The 20,995-nt window shown below is 36.3% G+C and overlaps 1 protein-coding gene across 1 annotated transcript in view; it reads right to left on the bottom strand.

Annotated features, from left to right (window-relative positions):
- The window catches only part of PIBF1 (progesterone immunomodulatory binding factor 1), a 125,777-nt gene that overhangs the window by 52,853 nt on the left and 51,929 nt on the right, over positions 1 to 20,995 (bottom strand). The window lies entirely within an intron of this gene.

The following is a 20,995-nucleotide window of genomic DNA, read 5'->3' as shown; positions in this document are numbered from 1 at the left end:
CAGGTATAAATTCCAAAAATTAATACAGTATTTTTAAGGGTTTAATAAGTATTAGTATGGTTATCTATGTAACTATTGTAACCTGTATTTGAAACATCATTAAGAAAATTCAATACTATCATGACAACAAAACACAGTATGTGGAAAACTCAGTCCATGGCTTTTCTGAATATGTGGTTAATGCACAATCAAATGACAATGACCTTACAGTATACCTTATTATCAAAAAATGTTAGAGCAATGTGAATCTCTTTCTCGGTACACAAACGTATGCACTGAAGTCTTTTCATGGGAGATACTAAGGAGTTGTTGCCTCCCATCTTCACCACCGTGTGTTACACATGATAGGGTGAAGTGGTATTAGACATCAGTAGTAACAATGGCGCATCCCCTGGGATATCCCTTTGGGATATCATGGATATCAGCCACACTGCTTTTTCCCATACCCAAAGATATGAAGAAACGTCAGACCACAATGGTGTATTAATTTCCACAGTCATTCAGAACCACAGGTCCTTCTCAAAAAGCAGAAATGAAGTATATTTTTGAGAATATCACTATAAGATAACTATAGGTGACATAAATAATATTCCACTTAGAAGTGGACTTCAACCATTCTACTCATTATACTTAACAGGTAATCTCAAAAAAGAGGAGTAAAAAAGTTTGCTGATAGAATACTAAATTACTGGACTGTAGAAAATGAGGGTGATGTGAAGAACAGTAGAAAACCTGATGAATCTTAGCACTAAATAACATATGAAATTCAAAGGAGATATATGCAAAGTAAATCACAGCTTGTAAAAATGATCCTAACCATATACATAGAATGATGAACCCCTTATTGACTGTTTTCATTCATGAGTGAGATCTTGGGGTTATACTAGATGAATCCATGAAAACTTTGGCTCAGTTTTAAATAATGGTCAAACCCGACATTTTGGGAATTACTGTGAAAGCAATAGAGAAAATACAGAAATCACGTCACTTTACAATTCCATGCTGTTGCCTGCATACTGCACGATGACTACCGTTCTAGTACCTCACCTCACAAGGAATATAATAGAACAGGTGAAGCATCAGAGAAGAGTAATAAGGATTACCTTTGACAACCAGCAACATCATGCACTTACACAGTTGCACTGTGTGGAAGAAATTACTTAAGCAAGTTAGGTCTCTGCAGCTTGGAAAAGAGATGGTGTAAGGAAAATGGAGAAATAAGAGAGGCCTGTAACATCACGAGTGGCACAGAGAACGAGAATAGGAATTAATTATTCACTGCATTTTCCAACAGATGAATGAAAAGGCATCTAATAAAGCTAGCAGATGCAGAATGAAAACAAATAGAAGTCGTTGTTCACACATGAAAACTGTGAAATTCCTTACTATGAGATGTTGTGGATGCTAAAAATTAACACTTATTCAAGAGGATACTGAATAAACTCAGCAGACAAATCCTTTGACAACTATTAAATGCAAGATGGTACTTCTCACACAGAAGTCACTTAACAACAAATTGTTAGAATGCCAGATGAACCTTCACTCTAACCAGCATGGCTGTTATGTTAGCTGCCATTTGTCAAATAGCAGTTGCAACACAATTCCACCCTATTTAGCACCTGATCTTTAGGTGGGATTGAGAGCATTTAATAAAAACAAGGGGATTACTTCAAATATTTTCCCTGAGGATTTCAGATGTAGGAATGTTTCTAAGGCACAAAGAGGAAGCAATTTTCACTGGAATTAACTTGAACAGAACAAACAGGTGTCATTATGATGTCCTTTATAATCACTCTGTAGACATCCGTGTATGAGTAAACAGTCCAATGCATGAATGAGATTGTTCCCACACAGGCTGCGTAAGCAGAGATTGGAAATACTGCCTACTGAGCTCATGAAAAGGTCACTCTTTTTAAAACAATTTTCTTTTTCAATAGTATGACATTTGTTCTCAGAGTTACTGCACTCAAACTGCTAAATGCCAATTATCTATCTGGTTATCAACTACTGCTGTCAATTTTGCTTGAGAATGCTTTTCAAGTGCTGATACTTGAAGTATTTCATCACTGCTCCCTCACTGTATGTTCCTATTTTCATTTTACCACACAAAAATAGTTTCAGCACTCTTACATTCTCCACACTTTGTACATGATTGGCTACAGACATGACACTAAATCTGTTCTGCTATACACATTGTTTACAATCTGCTTCAGACCTTAAATTAGTTTGAGGTTCAGTGATCTGTTCTGTACAGAGCCTACACACTGGAAACACATATATACTCAGGCTATGCATACTTCTTTATACTTACTTCCTATACTTTCCAGAGAAGTCCGTAGTTCTCCGATGATTTTGTAAGTCTACTCAATCAGCTGGGTGCTTCCAGAGCATGCTTATCAACCCAATCACAAACCGTAACTTCAGAAAAAAATTTTGTACTTTGCATTTTGGAAATTTGAAGTAGCTTACATGTGCATGATCTGTTTTGTACTGGTAAGGTTATGAAGAGTCAGTTTTCTTTTGACCTTACTACACTGTTGAGCTCACTAGTAACTCCTCCGCTGTAGCACCATTCAGAGTTTCTTTGCCATAATTGCTTTTACTTGGCCAGATAGTATCTCTGGTTTCTTGGCTACTAGTTCAGCACAAGTGTGTGTGCATGTGTGTACATAGTCATGTAACACAATGTCAAAATACATTCCTTAATCCGCCTAGATAGTCTCTAAGGGAAAACAAAAGAAAACAAAACCACCCTATGCTTTAATACTATATTATGGAAAAATGGAAAAAAATAGTAGAATGTAGGTGTAGAGGTTTTTGTCTCTCAGAAGAAAGAGGGTTGGGAATGAAAGGGAAATTACAGATTGAGCTAATAAAAAAATGGAAAAAAAGCCCCATGTAAGAATCATCTGGAATGAGGTCTCAATTTCATTATAACTCTGTGCCATTAGGATGACCAGTCAATAATGCCTGAAGTTTGCTAAAGCAGAGTGACACACTGTTTATCAAAAAGGTTATTTCTACAGTAAAGTAGGAGAGAGAATATTCAGAGAGGGATATGTCTTGTAGTTCCTCCATTCAAAAGAGAGTTGGCTGCCATACTTTCTTCAGTATACAGACTACATGATTTTACCATGAAATCTTTCAGTTTACTCTCATTGTATGCAAATTTTGAAAAGTTATTAAATCATTATCCACCATTTGCAAAAACAGACTCCTCTGATAGAAAAAAAATCTTAAAAAACCATCCTTACAAACCAGAGTTTGGCATTCGGAGTGATGGTGATGTGTCTCCCCAAGTAACCATTACACTTGATGATGGAGCCCTGCTTTCCAGGAAGTGGTTAAACATCTGCCTGCCAATGGGAAACAGTGAATGAATTCCTCCTTTGCTTTGCTTGCATGCACAAGTTTTACTTCACCTATTAATCTGTCTTTATTTCAGTCCATGAGTTTGCATGCCTTCCTTTTACTTTCTCGCTCTTCCTATTCTCTCCCTCCATCCTGCTGTGGCAGGAGAGTGAACTAGCAGCTGTGTGGGTGTTTAGCTGCTGGCCAAGGTCAACCCAGCACAATAGTCTTTGTTAATATAGAATCATTGAATAATTCAGGTTGGAAGGAATCTCAAGAGGTAATCTTGCCCAACCTCCTGTCCAAAGCAGGGCCAGGTCTGGGATCAGACCAGGTCGTTTAGGGTTTTGCCCAGATGGGTCTTGAAAGCTTCCAAAATGGAGATTGCACAACCTCTCTGGCAACCTTCTCCCCTGATTGACTGTGTTCAAAGGGAAAAAGTTTTTTGTTGTACCCAGACTGAATGTCTTTTTGTCAATTCATGCCCGCTGTCTCTGATCCATGTGAAACATTCCTCAGTGAAGAGCCTGGCTCTGTCTTCTTGATGACCTCCCTACAGGCAGCTATTAGGTCCCCCTGAAGCTGTCTCATCCAGGCTGAACAAGCCCATCTCCCCCAGCCTCTTCTTGTAGGGCATGTTCTTCAGCCCCTGACCAGCTCGGTGACCCTCCACTGAACTTGCTCTAGTTTGTCAGTGTCTCTTTTGTACTGGGGATGCCTGAACTGGACACAATAATTTATACATGGTCTGATGAGTGCTGTATAAAGAAGAAAAATCACTTCCTTTGTCTAGCAGCTGAGCCCCTGTTCATACAGCCCAGGACACTGTTGACCATCTTTTGCTGCCAGGACCCACTGCTAGCTCACACTCAGCTTGCTGTCAGCCCAGACCCCCCAGTGTTTTTCAGCACAGCTGTCCCCCACCCATTCAGGCTCCAGCCTGTATTGTTGCAGGGGCTAGTTCATCCCAGGTGAAAATTTAAAAAAATAATAAAATAAATAAAAATTGTCGACCGCACCACTCAGCTTGGTGTCATCTGCAAACTTGCTGAGGGTGCACTCGATCCCACTGTCTATGTCATTGATGAAGATATGAAACAGTACTGGTCCCAGTGTGGACCCCTGTGGGACACCACTCGTCACCAATCTCCATCTGGACATTGAGCCGTTGACCATTACCCTCTGGATGCGACCATCCAGCCCATTCCTCATCCACTGGACAGTTCACCCATCAAATGCATATCTCTCCAATTTAGAGAAGGATGTTGTGGGGGACCGTGTCAAAGGCCTTACAGAAGTCCAGATAGACGACATCCATAATGAAGTACATCAGAAGACAATAAATTTGTAAAATCAAGCATTCAAGAATTAGCAAATCCTAGTATTAAGCTTGTTAATAGGAAAGAATGCCAAGCAAGTAAATACTATGAAATAAGTCTTCCAAAGGAAATCCTACCAAGATTATACAAAACACAACACCAAACCTTTCTAATTTTGCAAACTTGATAAGGCTCTTTAGGATGTATTTTAGACATTATTTTCAAGTCTAAAAATGGAAAAAACCCTGTAAGTTGTGAAATCATCCTGACTTCACAGATGGGTCAGTTCCAGATCTAAGATCTTTAGAGTAATTACAATATACTCTCCTATTTGTACAAATGTCTGTGCTTTGGTTCAGTGCCAAATTTGCAGAGAAACCTAAATGCTACTGACATTTCCTCCCTAACCTGTCCTGTTGAAAATCTCCCACTTCCAGCCCCAACATGTACTCTAATGTTCCTGCCCTCCTCCCTCTCTGTCCCAGCACCAGCCCAGATTTCTCCTGATTTCCAATTCTATTTTCATTCTTTCTACTTGGGGCATCCATTTTTCTTCTCACCTGTGTTCCTAGCCTATTCAGTTTCCATTCCTATCTTACACCCCTACCCTCCAACTGCTGGTTTTCTTTCTCTCTATCCCTGTATCACCCTCACAGTTCGGCATCTTTCATCAAATCCTACCCATTCTTCTTTCACCATGAGGTTCAAATCCCAGTTTAACTTCCTCACCTTTTGCAACTGAGTCTGGCTGTTAAGGCTTCCTCACTTCCAAAGAGCCCAAAGCTAAGTATAAAAGCACAGAACAGTATTTTTCTTACTCTTCACTGTGCCACTTGGAGTCACACAGGAGTAACAGCAGTCTAGATAGGCCTAAATTAAATTCAGCCATGTTACAGACATGGCAAACTGTGAGACTCCAGTTCAAACATGGGCACTCAAAGGATCTTGTTTTCACTGGTTTTCTTTTTGATCCTTGGTACTAAAAATGGGTTGGCTTGTTTCTGAGCAATCAAAAGTTTCCCAGGAATTGAGTTCACATGCTACCCACTAAGTAACCGAAAATGTAGGAACTCTGATGCTTAGTTTCAAATGCTTTCATTGCTCAGCTTCTGAAGTACTGAACGTAAGTCTGATGTGTCATGTATCTGTCTGGTTTCATAAACTGAAAGTCTATTTTAATATTTACTACAAAATGGGTAAGAAAACTGTCATTCTTCATTTAAACACACGTAATTTATGGAGATTGTTACACTAACTTTACAGGCATTTTCAGTCTTTTGTACCATTTATTGCTTCATTAATGTCTATCAAATATGTTAAATTATTTCTAACCTGGACTAACATAACAATGCACTTAGTAACAAATTTAAATACCTCCAACAAAAGAAAAAAAGCTCTGAGTATAATGATTAAACAGAAGATGAAACATGCCATCTACAAATTGTTTAAACAACGAAAAATTTGTTTGCTGAAATAGTTTTCACTTAAAATTTGTTTTCTCCAAATAACATGCTGAGAATTTTTTCAGCACAGTATTCCTGTTTTAGATTGTTTTTAAAAAAACCAGAAACATATAGCTTAAATGCTAAAGGGTAAACACGATTTAACATGTAAGTTCTTGCCAGATGTTACATTTGCTTCGTATCAAGTAATTAAACATACAGTACTTTTGCATGTGGTTTAGTAAAATCTGTTTGGGAGAGAAAGCTTAGAAGCTTTGTTTAAAGCTGCTTGCTTCAAAGCAGATTTTTGTGTTTTGCAGCATTCTAAGCATTTGTTATGTATTGGCCTCTGATCCTCATTCTGTCGAAACAACTTCCTTGAAGGCAACACTTCCACATACTATTTTGCAGTTTGTAGGAAGTGCTAGTTCCAAACATACAGATTCAGCAAGATAAACAGCTGTTTTACACTGCCTGTAGTTTCAGGACACCTAAACCCACAATTACCTATGCAATAAGTGGAGTTCTTCAGTACGTAGAATCCATGTATTCTTTCTACCCTAACTAGACGAATGCCCAGTGTACACTAGATTGGACACTTTTCCCTGCAGTGTCCGATGAGAACATGCATACTTCCCATGTATTCTTGTGCCTTACACCAGAGAAAGGAACCAGGTTAGCTGCTGCACAGGTCTTCTCAATAACCTGTAACACGACTGGTAAAGAGCAAAGTTAAAGGTGGGGTTGTAGAATATACATATAAAAGGCACATCTTGATGAGTTACTATAAAGGCAGCTGCTTATCTTTGTGTTTATTCCACTAGGACAGCTAGAGTGACCTAATTACCACAATGAGTGTTCCATCTCTTTTAAGAATTGGAAGAATGAACATTACAAAAGATGAGTCTGCTTTAGATATACTTGCTAAATCATGCTGACTGGCAGGGACTGAAATCCATCTTTGTTTCTTTGTCTCTGGACTATGCAATTGTGCTTCTTTTTATTTGACTCTGACTCTGTGAAACTTAAGGTTCGCTCCTGCACTGAGACACAGCTTCAACAGTAACGGTAGAGACTGCGTCAGCCTAGCCTAGCCTGTGCTTGGGAGTTACACCTCAGTCATGAGAATTTCATAATAAACCTTCACTAGGGAGTTTTCTCTCAATCCTGGAGCTCTGACGGACATTGAATCCAGTCTTCCACTTCCTGAAACTGCGCGCTTACTTTTGGGCTACTGTAAAAAAGATGAGCAACTCCTGTCGTGCTTTTTTTAAAAAATGAAACAGGATGTTGTTGCTACTCTGTGTTAATTCAATGCTGCTGATGCATGCTTAGTTTGCTCAGTCACTTGCCTAGACTGTTGTTACTTGGTTTAAGTAATCAGCACCTTGATTGAGTTAACTCTTGTTATCTGATTCAATGAAATAAACACAAAATTTATTCAAATAACCTCACTGAACTTTATCAGTATAGAAATATTAGTAACAGCATCCTTAACAAAAAGAAAGGATCTAAAGAAACCAATAAGCATATAACATGGAATGGGATATAATTCCACCATTTCCTCCTCAAAAACTGTTTTTTAGATACATAAATAGGAGAACAGAGTCACCCCGTTCATTTTTAGGAGTCTAATGGTAGTTGCTTTTCTCTTGGCCTATACATCTTAGTCAAGATGTATATCCTTGTGTTCTCATTTATGTTTCTGGGGATGAAGAATTCTAAATCCATGAAAAACTGTACAAACATGAAAGACAGAAATCATGTGTATACACGGTTGGTCAGAGAATACCTATCAGATCAGGTATTTCAGGAGATGTAGGCACAGAGATATCTAGTTTGTGAATCCAAAAATGGAAATTATCACCTCACAAGATCCCTTGAATAAAACTTCAAAACAACCCCAAAGAAAGATAAAAGATTCTTCTTTTTCAAACAGGAAGGCTATTAAATGAGTTCTCTGAAGCCTAGTGAAGAGATATCAAAGGAAGTAGCTTCATAGAATTCTCCTAAGTACAGGACAACAATCTAAAAGGGAAACATAGCCAAGCTAAAGGATGCAGACACCAGCAGCTCTACCTCAAGCCAAAAGCAGCCAGAAGAAGCTGAACAGTTCTGTTGTTTCTGGCACAGACTCGAGACACTGCACAAAGCTATCTTTTGCATCTGTGTGCACTAGCACATAAAATGGCAAAAGTCTCCAATCTTGAAAGTATGAGACACATGCTGAACTGAGGTGGAACACACATCTGGACAAGCAGCAGAAGAAGCACGATTAGATTTCTCATTGCCTAAACATCATCTTTGCTCAAACAGATAAATACTTCAATTTTTTTAAAAAATTCACCTTGAAGTAACAGATTGAAAAGGATCCCGGCTCTGCAATATGGTTTTGTCTATTGTACATATTTTAATCCAAGAGCAAAAAACCTGAAGTATATTTATTAAAACTTCATTATGTCTTTAGTCACATTTTCTGTGCACGCTATTCTCTGTTTGATTTCCCATGGCATCCCAAACCATTAACTTTATTAAACCAATATTTTTATTTCACGGTTTACTTCAGTCCTTGCAAAAATTGCCATGTTAACAAAGCTGAATTTTGTACTAAATCAACAAAAAGACAAGAAATAGTAGAGAGACTTATCCCCCAATAATGTATATTGATTGGTATGGAAAATAATTAATTTGAATTGTAACTGTGAGAGGTTTTGATACGAGAAATATCTAACAGACCTGAATGAAGAAAATGCCAGCAACTTTCTTGCTATAGAACACTAAAAGAAGAAAAGCATTAACTTTTAATATTACTCTATACTAAATTTCAAATTTGTAACATACACTTCGAATTGTCTGGCTTGATCATTTTTTTTTCTGCTGTTATTATTTTTTTAAGCTACCATACAATTTCAATAATGATTCAACAACTCACCTCCTTAAACCAGGTATTAGCTTTTCCAGAAATAATATTATTTCATGAAAATACTCTTTAATAATAATAGCATTTGTGTTTCTGGAATATAATTGAAGTGAATTGCCCTTGTAGCAGAGGAAACATACCTGAACAGATTTGGGGGACATCAGAAGCTACAGAAATTGTTCATTACATTTTTACTATTGCACTGCAAACGTTGTTCTTCATTGCTGAAGCAAACTAAGAAATCAGAGTCAACAGTTACATAAAGACTCTGAAACTGTTGCTTGAATTGGTTTTCCTCTTGGATAAAAATACAAAAATGTATCTTTTAAAACTCTCCACTCCCACTAGTCACAGAGGTTATTTTTCGTCAGATATTCAGTTAAATCAATATAATATTTTCAGGTTGGTCTTGTGATTCTGGATAGAGTGATTATTATTTGCTAGGTTAATTCAGTATTCAGGGAGTTTTCAGAGTGCCAATATGTGCATGTCCTTTACATAGCTCAAATACATTTTGATGTAGCATTACTGACCCTCTCAGCTCACAACTGGCCCGTAGCATATTTGCATACATTCCCTTCATTGAATGTTCTAAAGCAGTAATTTTTCAAGATAGTAGCTGAAACAAATATAAGATTGATAATTAAAGAAACTTGACATAACTAAACTACCAAATTTACGTGAAATTCTTGAGGTAAACAGTCAGTCAATATTCCCAATATGCTGTAGATCCTCTCCAGGGAATAGACTTTTTCTTTTTCTTTAATTAATCAATCCACACTGGTGCTGTCACTGTGAAAAAAGAATACTGCATACAAATATGCATGTGCATGCATTAAGTATACACACAAAACCCAAGTATACACACATACACACAAAACCCAAACTCTGGAAGAAATCATAACCTTCCTTGCTAAAGCTAGTAGATGTTTTGATTTTTTTTTTTAAATACCTTAAGTCACAAACTTTAAACCTCTGCAGACACTGAAAAGAAGCTACTGAAAACTTCTGATATACACATATTGGTCAAATCTAAACCATAAATGAACAAGGGGAAGGTGATTCAAGGAAATAAACTCTCTGGATGTTCATGTTGAAAAAGTTTGTTACCTTTTCTATTCATTTACATGATTTACATTGTGAACACATCGATCTGTAAATTGCATATACTTTACTTTTCTCTCCAATCCTTTCCCTTTGCTACTCTTTCTACAAGCTAGGTTGCATAAGCAGTTTATTAAAACTAAAAACCAGAAAATTAAAATTGGATTGCAAAGATATTTTGAAAGAATATTATGGATCATGCAGTGGGTATACAGATATGTTGTAGTCCTATACACAAACTACTACTGAGCAAAAGGCAATTAACCATCTCACACAACTTTGATAAAACTTTTTCAGTAAACTCAGAGACAAAGAGTAACAAAGGTAACAGTCCGAATCATGAAATTCAAGTCATATTTTACACATTAGAAACATAAAAAATTCCACACTGTTTAAGAAAAGAAACTTAAATATGTATCAGCAATCTTATCCTCTACCTTCCACAATAGCATTTATTGTCTGTTATTGTATATGCTGCTGTTCCTCTGATTTAACAGAAAATTCATTAATACTTCTAAATGTAAACATATACTTAATAAAAGGCAATTACTATATGATTCTTAATTCCATTAATGCAAAAAGGGAAAAAGTCAATGTGAAATGAGTGACAGAACAGCAGTTATATAAGCGACAACAGCAATACTGAAATGTCTCTCTCCTTTTAACAAATAAAATCTAAAAAGCGCTAAAAACACAGACAGCTACAAACAGAAGAAAAATGTTTGGAATGCCATATACCTCCTTAAAACAGTCAGAAATGAACATACAGATTAAGTTCTTAATTCCACAAATGTAACTTGTATGTAATAAATAATATCAAAACTAAAATTCTATTCTATGGAGTGATGAAAAAAAAGGAGCTTTTTGGATGATCAGCAAGGAAAAAATAAGAAAAGGAAATGTCATCACTGAAGCTTCCCAGAAAAGGACAGCGAGAAAAATGAGAAAGTAGGGACAAATCTTTTGAGATAGGGCTAACTGGGAGACCATCAGACAAAGCTCCTCCGATATCTGAAAAAGAAAAGATATATGTAATGACTGTATCAGCTGAGAGACTGCTCTCCCCCTCCATTTTCCCCACTGAAAGTCTGGCAGAGTAGGTCAGAAGGTTAGGGTTCAAACTGCCATAATTTAGCAAATGATTGGTATGTCCTTTATATCGCACATAACAGGTTTGATTTCCTGATAAGCAGAGTTCAAAGTACAGGCATACCTTGTTATCTGTCAAGGATGTGTTCCTAAAAGTGCTACAGTTAGCAATGATGGACAGCAAAGCAACTTTTGCCCTAAGAATTAATGTAATGGAGGGTCTTGGTGTTTGCAGTGACTTAAGAAATAAGCAAAATTTAAATACGAGAGGCCAGCATATTGCTGCATAATTTTCTATTTATTCCCCAGTAAAATTACCCCTTAGAAACAAGATCTCAACAACGCAAATGCAAAACAGAATTATTGAATAATTCGGGTTGGAAGGAATTTCAGGGGTATCTAGTCCAACATCCTGCTCAGAGCAAGGTCAGCTATGAAATCAGACCAGGTTGCTCAAAGTTTTAGCCACTTGGGTCTTGAAAACTCCCAAGGACAGAGACTGCCCACAGTAATGCTTGGCTGTAGTGAAAAAATTTTTCTTTACACCAAGTTGGAATCTCCTGTTTCAACTGATGTTCTCTCGTCCTCCTACCATGCCCTGCTGTGAAGGGCCTGGCTCCATCTTCCTGGTGACCTCCTTGCAGGCACTGGGGGCACTTCTGTTAGATGTCCCAGCGGCCAGAATGAACAAACCCCCTCCTCAGCCTCTCCTCACAGAGCAAGTGCTCCAGCCCTGACCATTCTGGTGGCCCTCCACTAGATTCACTCCAGTTTATCATCATGTTACTTGTATTGGATGTCCCAAAACTGGACATCCCTTGATGTCTTGACTATTAGCCTGCTCATACAGCCCAGGATGCTGTCAGGGTACACTGCTGGCTAATACTGAGCTTGCTGTTTACAAAAAACATTTGTTCCCTTCAAAGACAAGACGGATGATGTGTAGTCACACATAAGATAATTTGCATTTGCTTATTAGCATTTGAATGCTACATAAAAGCTATTAAAATATTAAAAATCATGTGCCAAAGACTACTATAACTGTACTTCCAGCAGTTGTTTTAAACTAAGTAGGATACTGGAAAAATACATGGATTTCCATCTGTCTTTCAGAACTTAAAGGAACTTCCATTAAGCTACCTGCAGGCCATCAGGCATGCTTCAGTGCAACTGGGCACCTCAAGGAAGTTTTTGTTAGAAGAGCAAAGGATGGAAAGACACGATAACAGTAACAGCTAGCAGAGATGGGTCTTACATAATCAAAGGATACTAAAATGACTGACAGACAAGCAACGGGTAGGGGGGGCATTACTGGATCTGTCTTCTTTCAAGTCTAAGATATGTGAAATATCCTTTCTTATGCAGTGATATTAACTGGAACCACATTAACTTTACCATTATCAGGAAAACAAAGGAGACAGCGTGAAGACTTCTCTTCATTCGTATGACTTAAAAAACAAGCTCTAAAGCTGAAATGCAGTTGATGAGACAACTATCAAATAATAAAATGTTGTATACTAGCTGGTTTGTTACAAAAGTCTTAAGATGTAGATATCTGTGTGTGTCATTATCCAGAAATGAAACATATATTGCTTCTAAAAATTATTTTCCTGAACTGTACAAGTCCTTCAGATCAATCAGAGAATCTTTTGAAGATATCGCAAGAACAATAAGCACACTTAGACAACAGCATCAATAGCATAAGAGAATACGGAAGATACTCTTACAGCCCAAAACAAAAACGAGGAGCTACAGTCACATTCTGTAAACTCTTAAAAGCTTCAAGCAGAGTAATAAATGAATCCTGAACAGATATATCACAAAGCTGTTTATGACACTAATGAAACAATCTCATTTCTCTTCATTTCTAAGCAGGAAAAAGTCCAGTGAAGTTTTCTATAAAGCAGCCTATCCCAATAAATTCTTCAGTTATCAAATTATCCTATATTACCTGCTGAGGCATGTGAAAAATGAAAATACTTCAAAAATGCAGTAACGATTTTGAAAAATAATCAGTTAACTCCAAGCTGTCTCCACTCTTGAGCATATTTGCTTTCACAACATACTTTTCTGTATTTTATCAGTTGTCTGACAAGTTTAACAAAATTTTTATAGACAGACACAACTTTGCCTTTAAACAGCTTTTCTACTTTTTCTACTACTTAAGATATTAATTTGAGAAGAGTAGTATTGTGGGAAGCAGTTAAAAAAGAGAAAACAAAATCCAGGTTTGAAAAGAAAAGGAAGTCAGAATTCATGAATTACGGGGATACTAACAGGCTTTGCAATAAAAGTTTCAAGCTTACCTTCTAAGAAGAGTCTTAGATATGATATAACCATCACCTGGCTCCTGAGAGACCACAGCAAAAAGCACTGAAATTTATTTATTTTAGCGCATATAATTCCTAGACTAACCAAGTTGTCTGTTTCGCTGCTTCCTCTAATTATGTCCAGCTCTCTTCTCCCTTCCTACATATCTTTGTCTTAATTTTTGTATTTCCCTCCCATTTTCTCCATTCTCTCTCACCTTTTAAACAGTTCTTTCTTCAGCTGAACTATCACAATCCCTGCAATAACCACATCTGAGAAATAGAATTTTCCTTTTTCTTGTAGTGGTCTTGAAAACAAATGTTTGTTCTTTCGGGTCTTTTCCCCTAATAAGACTGGTAGACAAGACACTCCTGATCTCCAAATATTCCCTGTCCCAGCTGACAGGGAATGAAGTAGATGGCGGTGTTTAATATTTTTCTACAGTATTTTAAACTCTATTCCACTCTGGGCTCCGTTCTCAGCATTCCATCCTTCCACTGTTAAAGTCTGAACCAGGTTGGAACCAGAGTCTTAAGCTTAATCTAAAACCACCTAATAGGCTAATAGTTCAACTTGTCTTAATTGAAAATGGAGTCAGTCTTTCAGAAAACAAGAAAATCTGCTTACTGTCAGCTGTTCTTGAAGATGCAGTGTTTATAGGTACATAACTCTGAAGCATGCTTTTCTTAGCAGTACTAATGGGGCACACAGTCTAATACTTTGACTGCTGTTATATAAATGGGGTGGAGTTTGGCCCATATTTTCACTTCTTCCCAATCTCAGGGTTCCTGGTAACCATAAATAGACATTCAAAGGCAAGGAATAAAGAGGGTACGCTGCAAATGTGCATATAGAAAACACACCTTAAAGAACAGTTATAGGCAAATTTGATTTCCACTCCAGGACATCCACAATGTTAGTGACTTCAAGCTGTATTCCCCACAAAAACACCGTGAGTGTGGGTAGGGAATCTTCAATAAGAACTGCAGAATTATCAACCTGAAAGCAACTTATAAAGCCTAAGGGTTTCAGGAGTCAAAACACAGCAGTGCAAATCTACGATAGGACAAGGGGGAATGGCTTTAAACTAATGGGGGGTAGATTTAGACTAGATATAAGGAAGAAATTTTTTTTACAATGAGGGTGGTGAAACACTGGCATAGGTTGCCCAGAGAGGTGGTGGATGTCCCATCCCTGGAAACATTCAAGGTCAGGTTGGACAGGGCTCTGAGCAACCTGATTTAGTGGAAGGTGTCCCTGCCCAAGGCAGGGGGGTAGGACTAGATGACCTTTAGAGGTCCCTTCCAACCCGAACTATTCTATGATTCTATGATAAATCTCAGGGGTGAACTTGTGCTGGGAACCATCACTGTAACACAGGCTCTACTAGATTATGATTACAAATATTAGAGTTTTTTCATCCAGTGAGAAAGCTCTGAGACACCAAGGTTCCCTAGGATCACTCTGCCACACACATCGAAGTATTTAAAAGTTTTGAGTCTATTAACATCAAATGAAAGCATGTCAGCTATACAAGCGGTATAGAACTTCACTGCAGAAGAATAAGAGGGAAAGGAATTATTCTTCTTGTTGCCTGACAGAGTTAAAGGGCCAAACATTTCTAACTACAGTATGTAATGAAGCACTAGTCACATCACCTCAAAAAAGGTCAGCGACCTAGCCATAAAATAAGTCAAGAATCTGACTGACTCAACCACACACACATTAACAAATACTTCCTCATATCAGGCTACCCAATGCCTGTGATGAGTAGGAAAACTCTACTTCTGACAATCTAGCAGTCCTTCTGATAGGGGAGGGATCCGAGGCTTACACGACAAATCTGACCCAATTTCAAAGCAAAATTTTCAAGAATACTAGCAGTCTCCTCAACTTCTATGTAGAAAGTCTTATTATAGGAACTTTATTAGTTATATTTCCATTAGCAGAATCCCCACTGTTACAGGGTGTTGGGCATTTACTGTACAGATGATTCTGGTCAGCAAAAGCAACATAGGAAAAACACTCAGCAGCTTTCCCATCTAGGAAATAAAAAAAACTTCTCAAATTCATTCCTGATTTGTCCAAATTTGAAGAGAAAGATTTACACTTACTTCCTGTTGGTGTCTCAGGTAAGATGACTGATCTTGTGTAATCTCCAAGTTCTTTGAAAATAACCCTTAAATCATCACTCCTCACTTTAATTATCTTCTCATGGGGAACAAGCAGTCCTATTTACTAATGTGTTCAACACTCCTGTCAGTTGATGAACCAATTCCATTTGTTCAGTTATTCCTAAGTGAGGAGATCTCATTTTGACTTTTGTTAGTAAATTATATGAAAGTAGTGACACCCCATCATTATTCATATAGTGATACGGAACTTACAGGCAGAGGACTTCATGAATATTTTTTCCTATTCTTAAGTTCCAGGTATATGGAAGTGTAAACTGTCCTCCAGAGTGAAGCTTAAGCCTCACATCAGCAGATTACTGGAATGAAATCCTTAGATGAGATAAAAGGTCTCTGTCATGGAAGTGAAGATCTTACGAAGTAAAGATCAAAAACACTTTTACTCAAAACAGGGCCTCCATCTAGGTTTCCTGTTTTTGTCAAGGAGCTCACAAATTCTTTCAGAAGACACTCTTTCTGGAATTTTTAAAAACAGCTTTTTTTTGTCAATGTTTTGGACCTTGCATGAAATGTCCATTTTCCACCTTTAAAGCAGAGAAAGCAAAACACGAGTGTCAAATTTGAGAAAGTTACCTTCAATGAGAAAGCTACCGGTGGAGGTGACACCCCTGGAGAAGTGAAGAAAAAGCAGAAATCACAGTATAGTTCTGGACCTCATGCTCTGTATCCTCAGCTTCATGTTGAAAGGGACTAAGTATGAGAATGCAGGCCTGTTGATTACAGGTGACATGCATGAATACTGATAAACAAAGGAAACTGTCCTGAGACTTGAGTGTATGACAGCACATATGTGGAGACAAATACCTAAGGGAATCAGTATTTCATTAAAAAGTTGTTACTTCTGGATGAATGCTGCTAAGATTTGCAATTCTTTTGGCCACGGCAGGTTTTCAAAAAGAAGTCTGGGCTTTCAATAATGAAGGGCATTTTCCAAGACTCCAGTCAGTAAATAAGCTAAGCAGAACAGTAAATTAGTCTTCACTTAGCTTTGTGCTGAAACTAATAACAGTATATGAGCAGACTAGTATAAAGCTAGGTCAGATACATTAAAAAACACAATGAACTGTGTATACGTAGTCTTAGATATAGCCAAAAGTAACTACAGAGATCAGCTTGTTTGACCCACATAAAACACAGGATTTTCCTGAATTAATTCTTGTTTGAATTAAAATATGCTGGTAAGAGTAAAGAATGTCTGCTTTGGAACAGTATATGAGCAGACTAGTATAAAGCTAGGTCAGATACATTAAAAAACACAATGAACTGTGTATACGTAGTCTTAGATATAGCCAAAAGTAACTACAGAGATCAGCTTGTTTGACCCACATAAAACACAGGACTTTCCTGAATTAATTCTTGTTTGAATTAAAATATGCTGGTAAGAGTAAAGAATGTCTGCTTTGAGAGAAACTATTTTAGATACGTTTCAAATTCTAAACAGGTATTATTTTGAAGTGGCCCATGTCTTAAACTGTTTGAACAATTTTCTTTGAACTTTCAAGGGAAATTCTTCCCTTCAGAGTAATAAAAAATATCAAGCTAATTCAACTCTGCCTGTAACACCAACACTGGGAAGATACAGAATATTTAGCATTTTATCCCATCTTAAAATTGCTTCCTCAAAATAGAAGAAATTGTTCTTTATGAATCTCTGTTCCCTAGCCACAGAATGTAACACAATTCAACAGAATTTGCTTGTGTATATAAAATATAATCTCTTTTTAAAGACAAATGAATTATTGGTGATTTGTCATTTACCACCACACACACCATTATAAATTAATCAAAGAATAAAACTTGTTACAACTGCAGAATCATACCTTTTTCACCCATTATAAATGTTTTGATTTTTTTGGTCAGTGACAAGAAATACCTTTCCCAAGTTTCCTTGCTGGACTGTAAAGAATTACTTGTAGGTTTGTAAAGCTAGTGACTTGGACAGATTTGAGAAGTTATTACTTCTATGCTATCCTTAGGGGCTTTTTTTTTTTTTTTAAATAAAGCAGAACAACTATTTTTCTTACTTAGGTAAAGCCATACACATTTTTAGTATTTTAGGAACCAAAATTGTCATCACTTAAGTGCAATAGTGTGCGCCAAAATTTTTGGTACATTAAGTGCTACACTGTTGAGTCTGTGCCATTACGTCCCTTGTGTTTCTACAATAGTGTGTATAGACATAGCATAGCATACACGATGCTATATAATGCAATACTTCTGTCTTATTAATACTTTTCCTTTACTTTTCAAATTTCCATTTACTCTATTATCTTATATTCTTGCTAAAAATGACAATCAATCTCTTGTGAATTATTCGCTATAGTACATGGAATGAATTTAAAGACTCTAGCTGATCATGTCAACATTAAAATAGGACAAATATGTTGCTTTGGCACAATAAAGTCAAATCTAGGCCACAAACATTTGGATTATGTACAGACAACTCCCCTCTTCACCATTCCTTAGTATGCTATCATTTACACATATTCTACAATATGAAAATACAAACAATAAAAAAAAAAATCTTGCAAATATATTTACTTAAAATGAGGAATACAAGAAATTAGGCACATTTGAAATTAATAAAAGCAGAGACCAGAACTATTTCTTTCATTCAGATATTGCAGGTTTACTGAATTGGAACATAATCCTTGACAGCTTGTAAAACCAACATCCACACCTCAAGCACCTTTAACTCCTGTCTAGATAAAGGCATCTTAAATTCATTTATTCTACTTTGACCTAAGTTAACTACTGTTTGTGTGTTTTCCTAAAACACTACATTTCTCAGCTGTAACAGCATCTGTTATTCTTGGCTTGGAAGCAAGCTCTTGTATGAATGTGAGGAATCTTTTTTTGCTTCTTTAGAAATGTGGGGTATGTTCAACAACTGTACTATGGATCTATAGGAATCTAAAGGATGTGTTTAAAGTAATTCAATGCATCTCTCAGATCATGATCAAATACAACATGCAATATGATTAATAAAATAAACAGCATATTGCAGCATTCAGTACTCTTTTAAGACAGAAAATAGGACCGTAAACTTTGTGGAGAGAAAAGTAATTAAAATATACACTAGAAGGAGAATTATAACTTGCATATTAATTTATTTTTATGTATTTAATAAAGAAAAGTCTATTGCTATTGCAAATATTTTTTTGTCAGATTTTATACTTGAAATTATAACAACAAAAGTAACAATACTTAGTGCTCTGGTACTATCCTCCTATGAACTCAAGTTCCCACAGCTCTAATGACATGTTCAGTTCCCATTCTACATTTCTCACTGACTTCAAATTAGTTTATGCAGCTTCAAAAGAAAGAAATGTAGAGGTTGGGACTGTTCAAAAGAATACCAAAGAGCAAAACAGATCTTGGGGGGAAAAAGAAAAGAAAAAAGAGAGACCACTTGGCATTGAAGTGACTCAAGAAGAGAAAAGAAACCTTTTTACAGTACTATTTAAAATGTTTCACTCTCTGTGATTGAGAAATCATACTGCCATTTTTTGCCACTGAGTTTCAATAGTAAAATTGTATGTCTGGTTTTTTGGATTGTATTAAAAAAAAAATCTTTTTCTCAAGGTCTTCTCAAAGTATAATTAGTTCTATAAGCATTATTTTAATTTTATAACAAATAATTTTAAAACAAATTTAGTTTAGTATTTCAGAAGAATGTTTTTAAATGGTTCATTTACTATTTTAGCATTAATGTGGCAGTAACAGAAAATGACTACTTTCTAAATATATTTAAAGACCATTGAATTGATATGAAATGTGCACACACGCAAGATCAACAAAGAATCTTTTTCAGTGATCATACATTTACATATATAAATTTATCTGACTTTGTCATTTCATAGGAATGTACTAGCACACCAATAAATGCTCTAAGAACTTGTAATATGAATCATACATTATAATTTGTACCGCTGGCATCTTGGCATCAATTTGAGTATACAAAGATTTATTTTGTAGAGTGGTAAGTGGCGTAGGAAGGCCAAGGCAAGTACGTACAAAAACTGCTGGAACTGCAAACATTATGGAAAAATAATAAGTACTAATATTGTAAGAGAGAATTTAAGAAGTGATGCTTAAACATGTCTAATCATTTCACAGATGAGCTATAATACATAGGTAAACTATTAAACTGTAACAGGCAAGTGAAAGGCAAACCTACTGTTTGAACTGTAACATAATTTATACTACTCTCTTCCTAAAACCCAGTGTATTAAAAGGCATTCTTACACATCAAACATTTTCTGTTTAATAGGACACAGAAGCATAGCCCATATAACTAGCAATTAGCAAAACAAATGTGATTAAAACCTACGTATTTCTAAAAGACAAAAAAGTAACATTAGTCAACATTTTCATAACAATTAAATCTGGTAGCTGCTAAATAAAATGCACAGAAGAGTTAAAACTCATGCAAGTACAAAAATTACAAAGAAACCCATGTTAATTTGTTTTATGCTTTTTCATAACTAGCTAATACAGAAAAAAAATGCCTTGATAGGTTTGTATGAACTGTTAAATGATAAAAACAAGGAATCAACTTCAAGTACTGGCACTTTTCACAAACGTTACTTTTTCCCCCACAATTCAGTAATGCAAGTTCACATTGATTTGTATCATACACCAGAGCTAAAATTATCATTTTTGAAACCTACTTCTTTTTTAAGCAATTCAATTTTTTTATGCTATTGACACATCATTGAATAGCTGAAGATTTAAAAAAAATATTTAAAATATAGATTAAAAACATGTTTCAGGAATTGTTGCTTAGGCAATCATATCACATCTCAGTCTAGAGAATGCTGTAGGAAAGGAAGATGGGACAGGAAAATAGAAATAAAACCTACTCACAGCCAATCTACTCTTATTTCACTAACATAAGATTGGTTTGTATTTCACATCAACTGAAATTTGCTAAATCCAATTCAAAATGCTTCAAATGCTTCCTTTATGAAAGTGCTGTAGGGATTAAGGTTGTAGAGAGTCCTTGACATTAATGTGACATTATCTTTTATTGTATCATCATACTACTTATAGCTTCTACATTAAAGACTCCATTGTTTGCTTAGATGATATATTTCATTGCTACATGCGCTGTGTACATTTAAGACCATTAAGAAGGTGCAAAGAGGATGGAGCCAGGCTTTTTTCAGGTGTCCATTGACAGAACCAAAGGCAATGGGCACAAACTGAAACACAGGAAGTTCCATCTGAACATCAGGAAACTTTTTTTTTTTTTTTTTTACTGTG

The sequence above is a fragment of the Aptenodytes forsteri genome, unplaced genomic scaffold, assembly GCF_000699145.1.
Source record: "Aptenodytes forsteri isolate BGI_AS27 unplaced genomic scaffold, ASM69914v1 Scaffold51, whole genome shotgun sequence".
NCBI classification, from domain to species: Eukaryota; Metazoa; Chordata; class Aves; order Sphenisciformes; family Spheniscidae; genus Aptenodytes; species Aptenodytes forsteri.
This window is presented reverse-complemented; position numbering and strand designations above follow the sequence as displayed.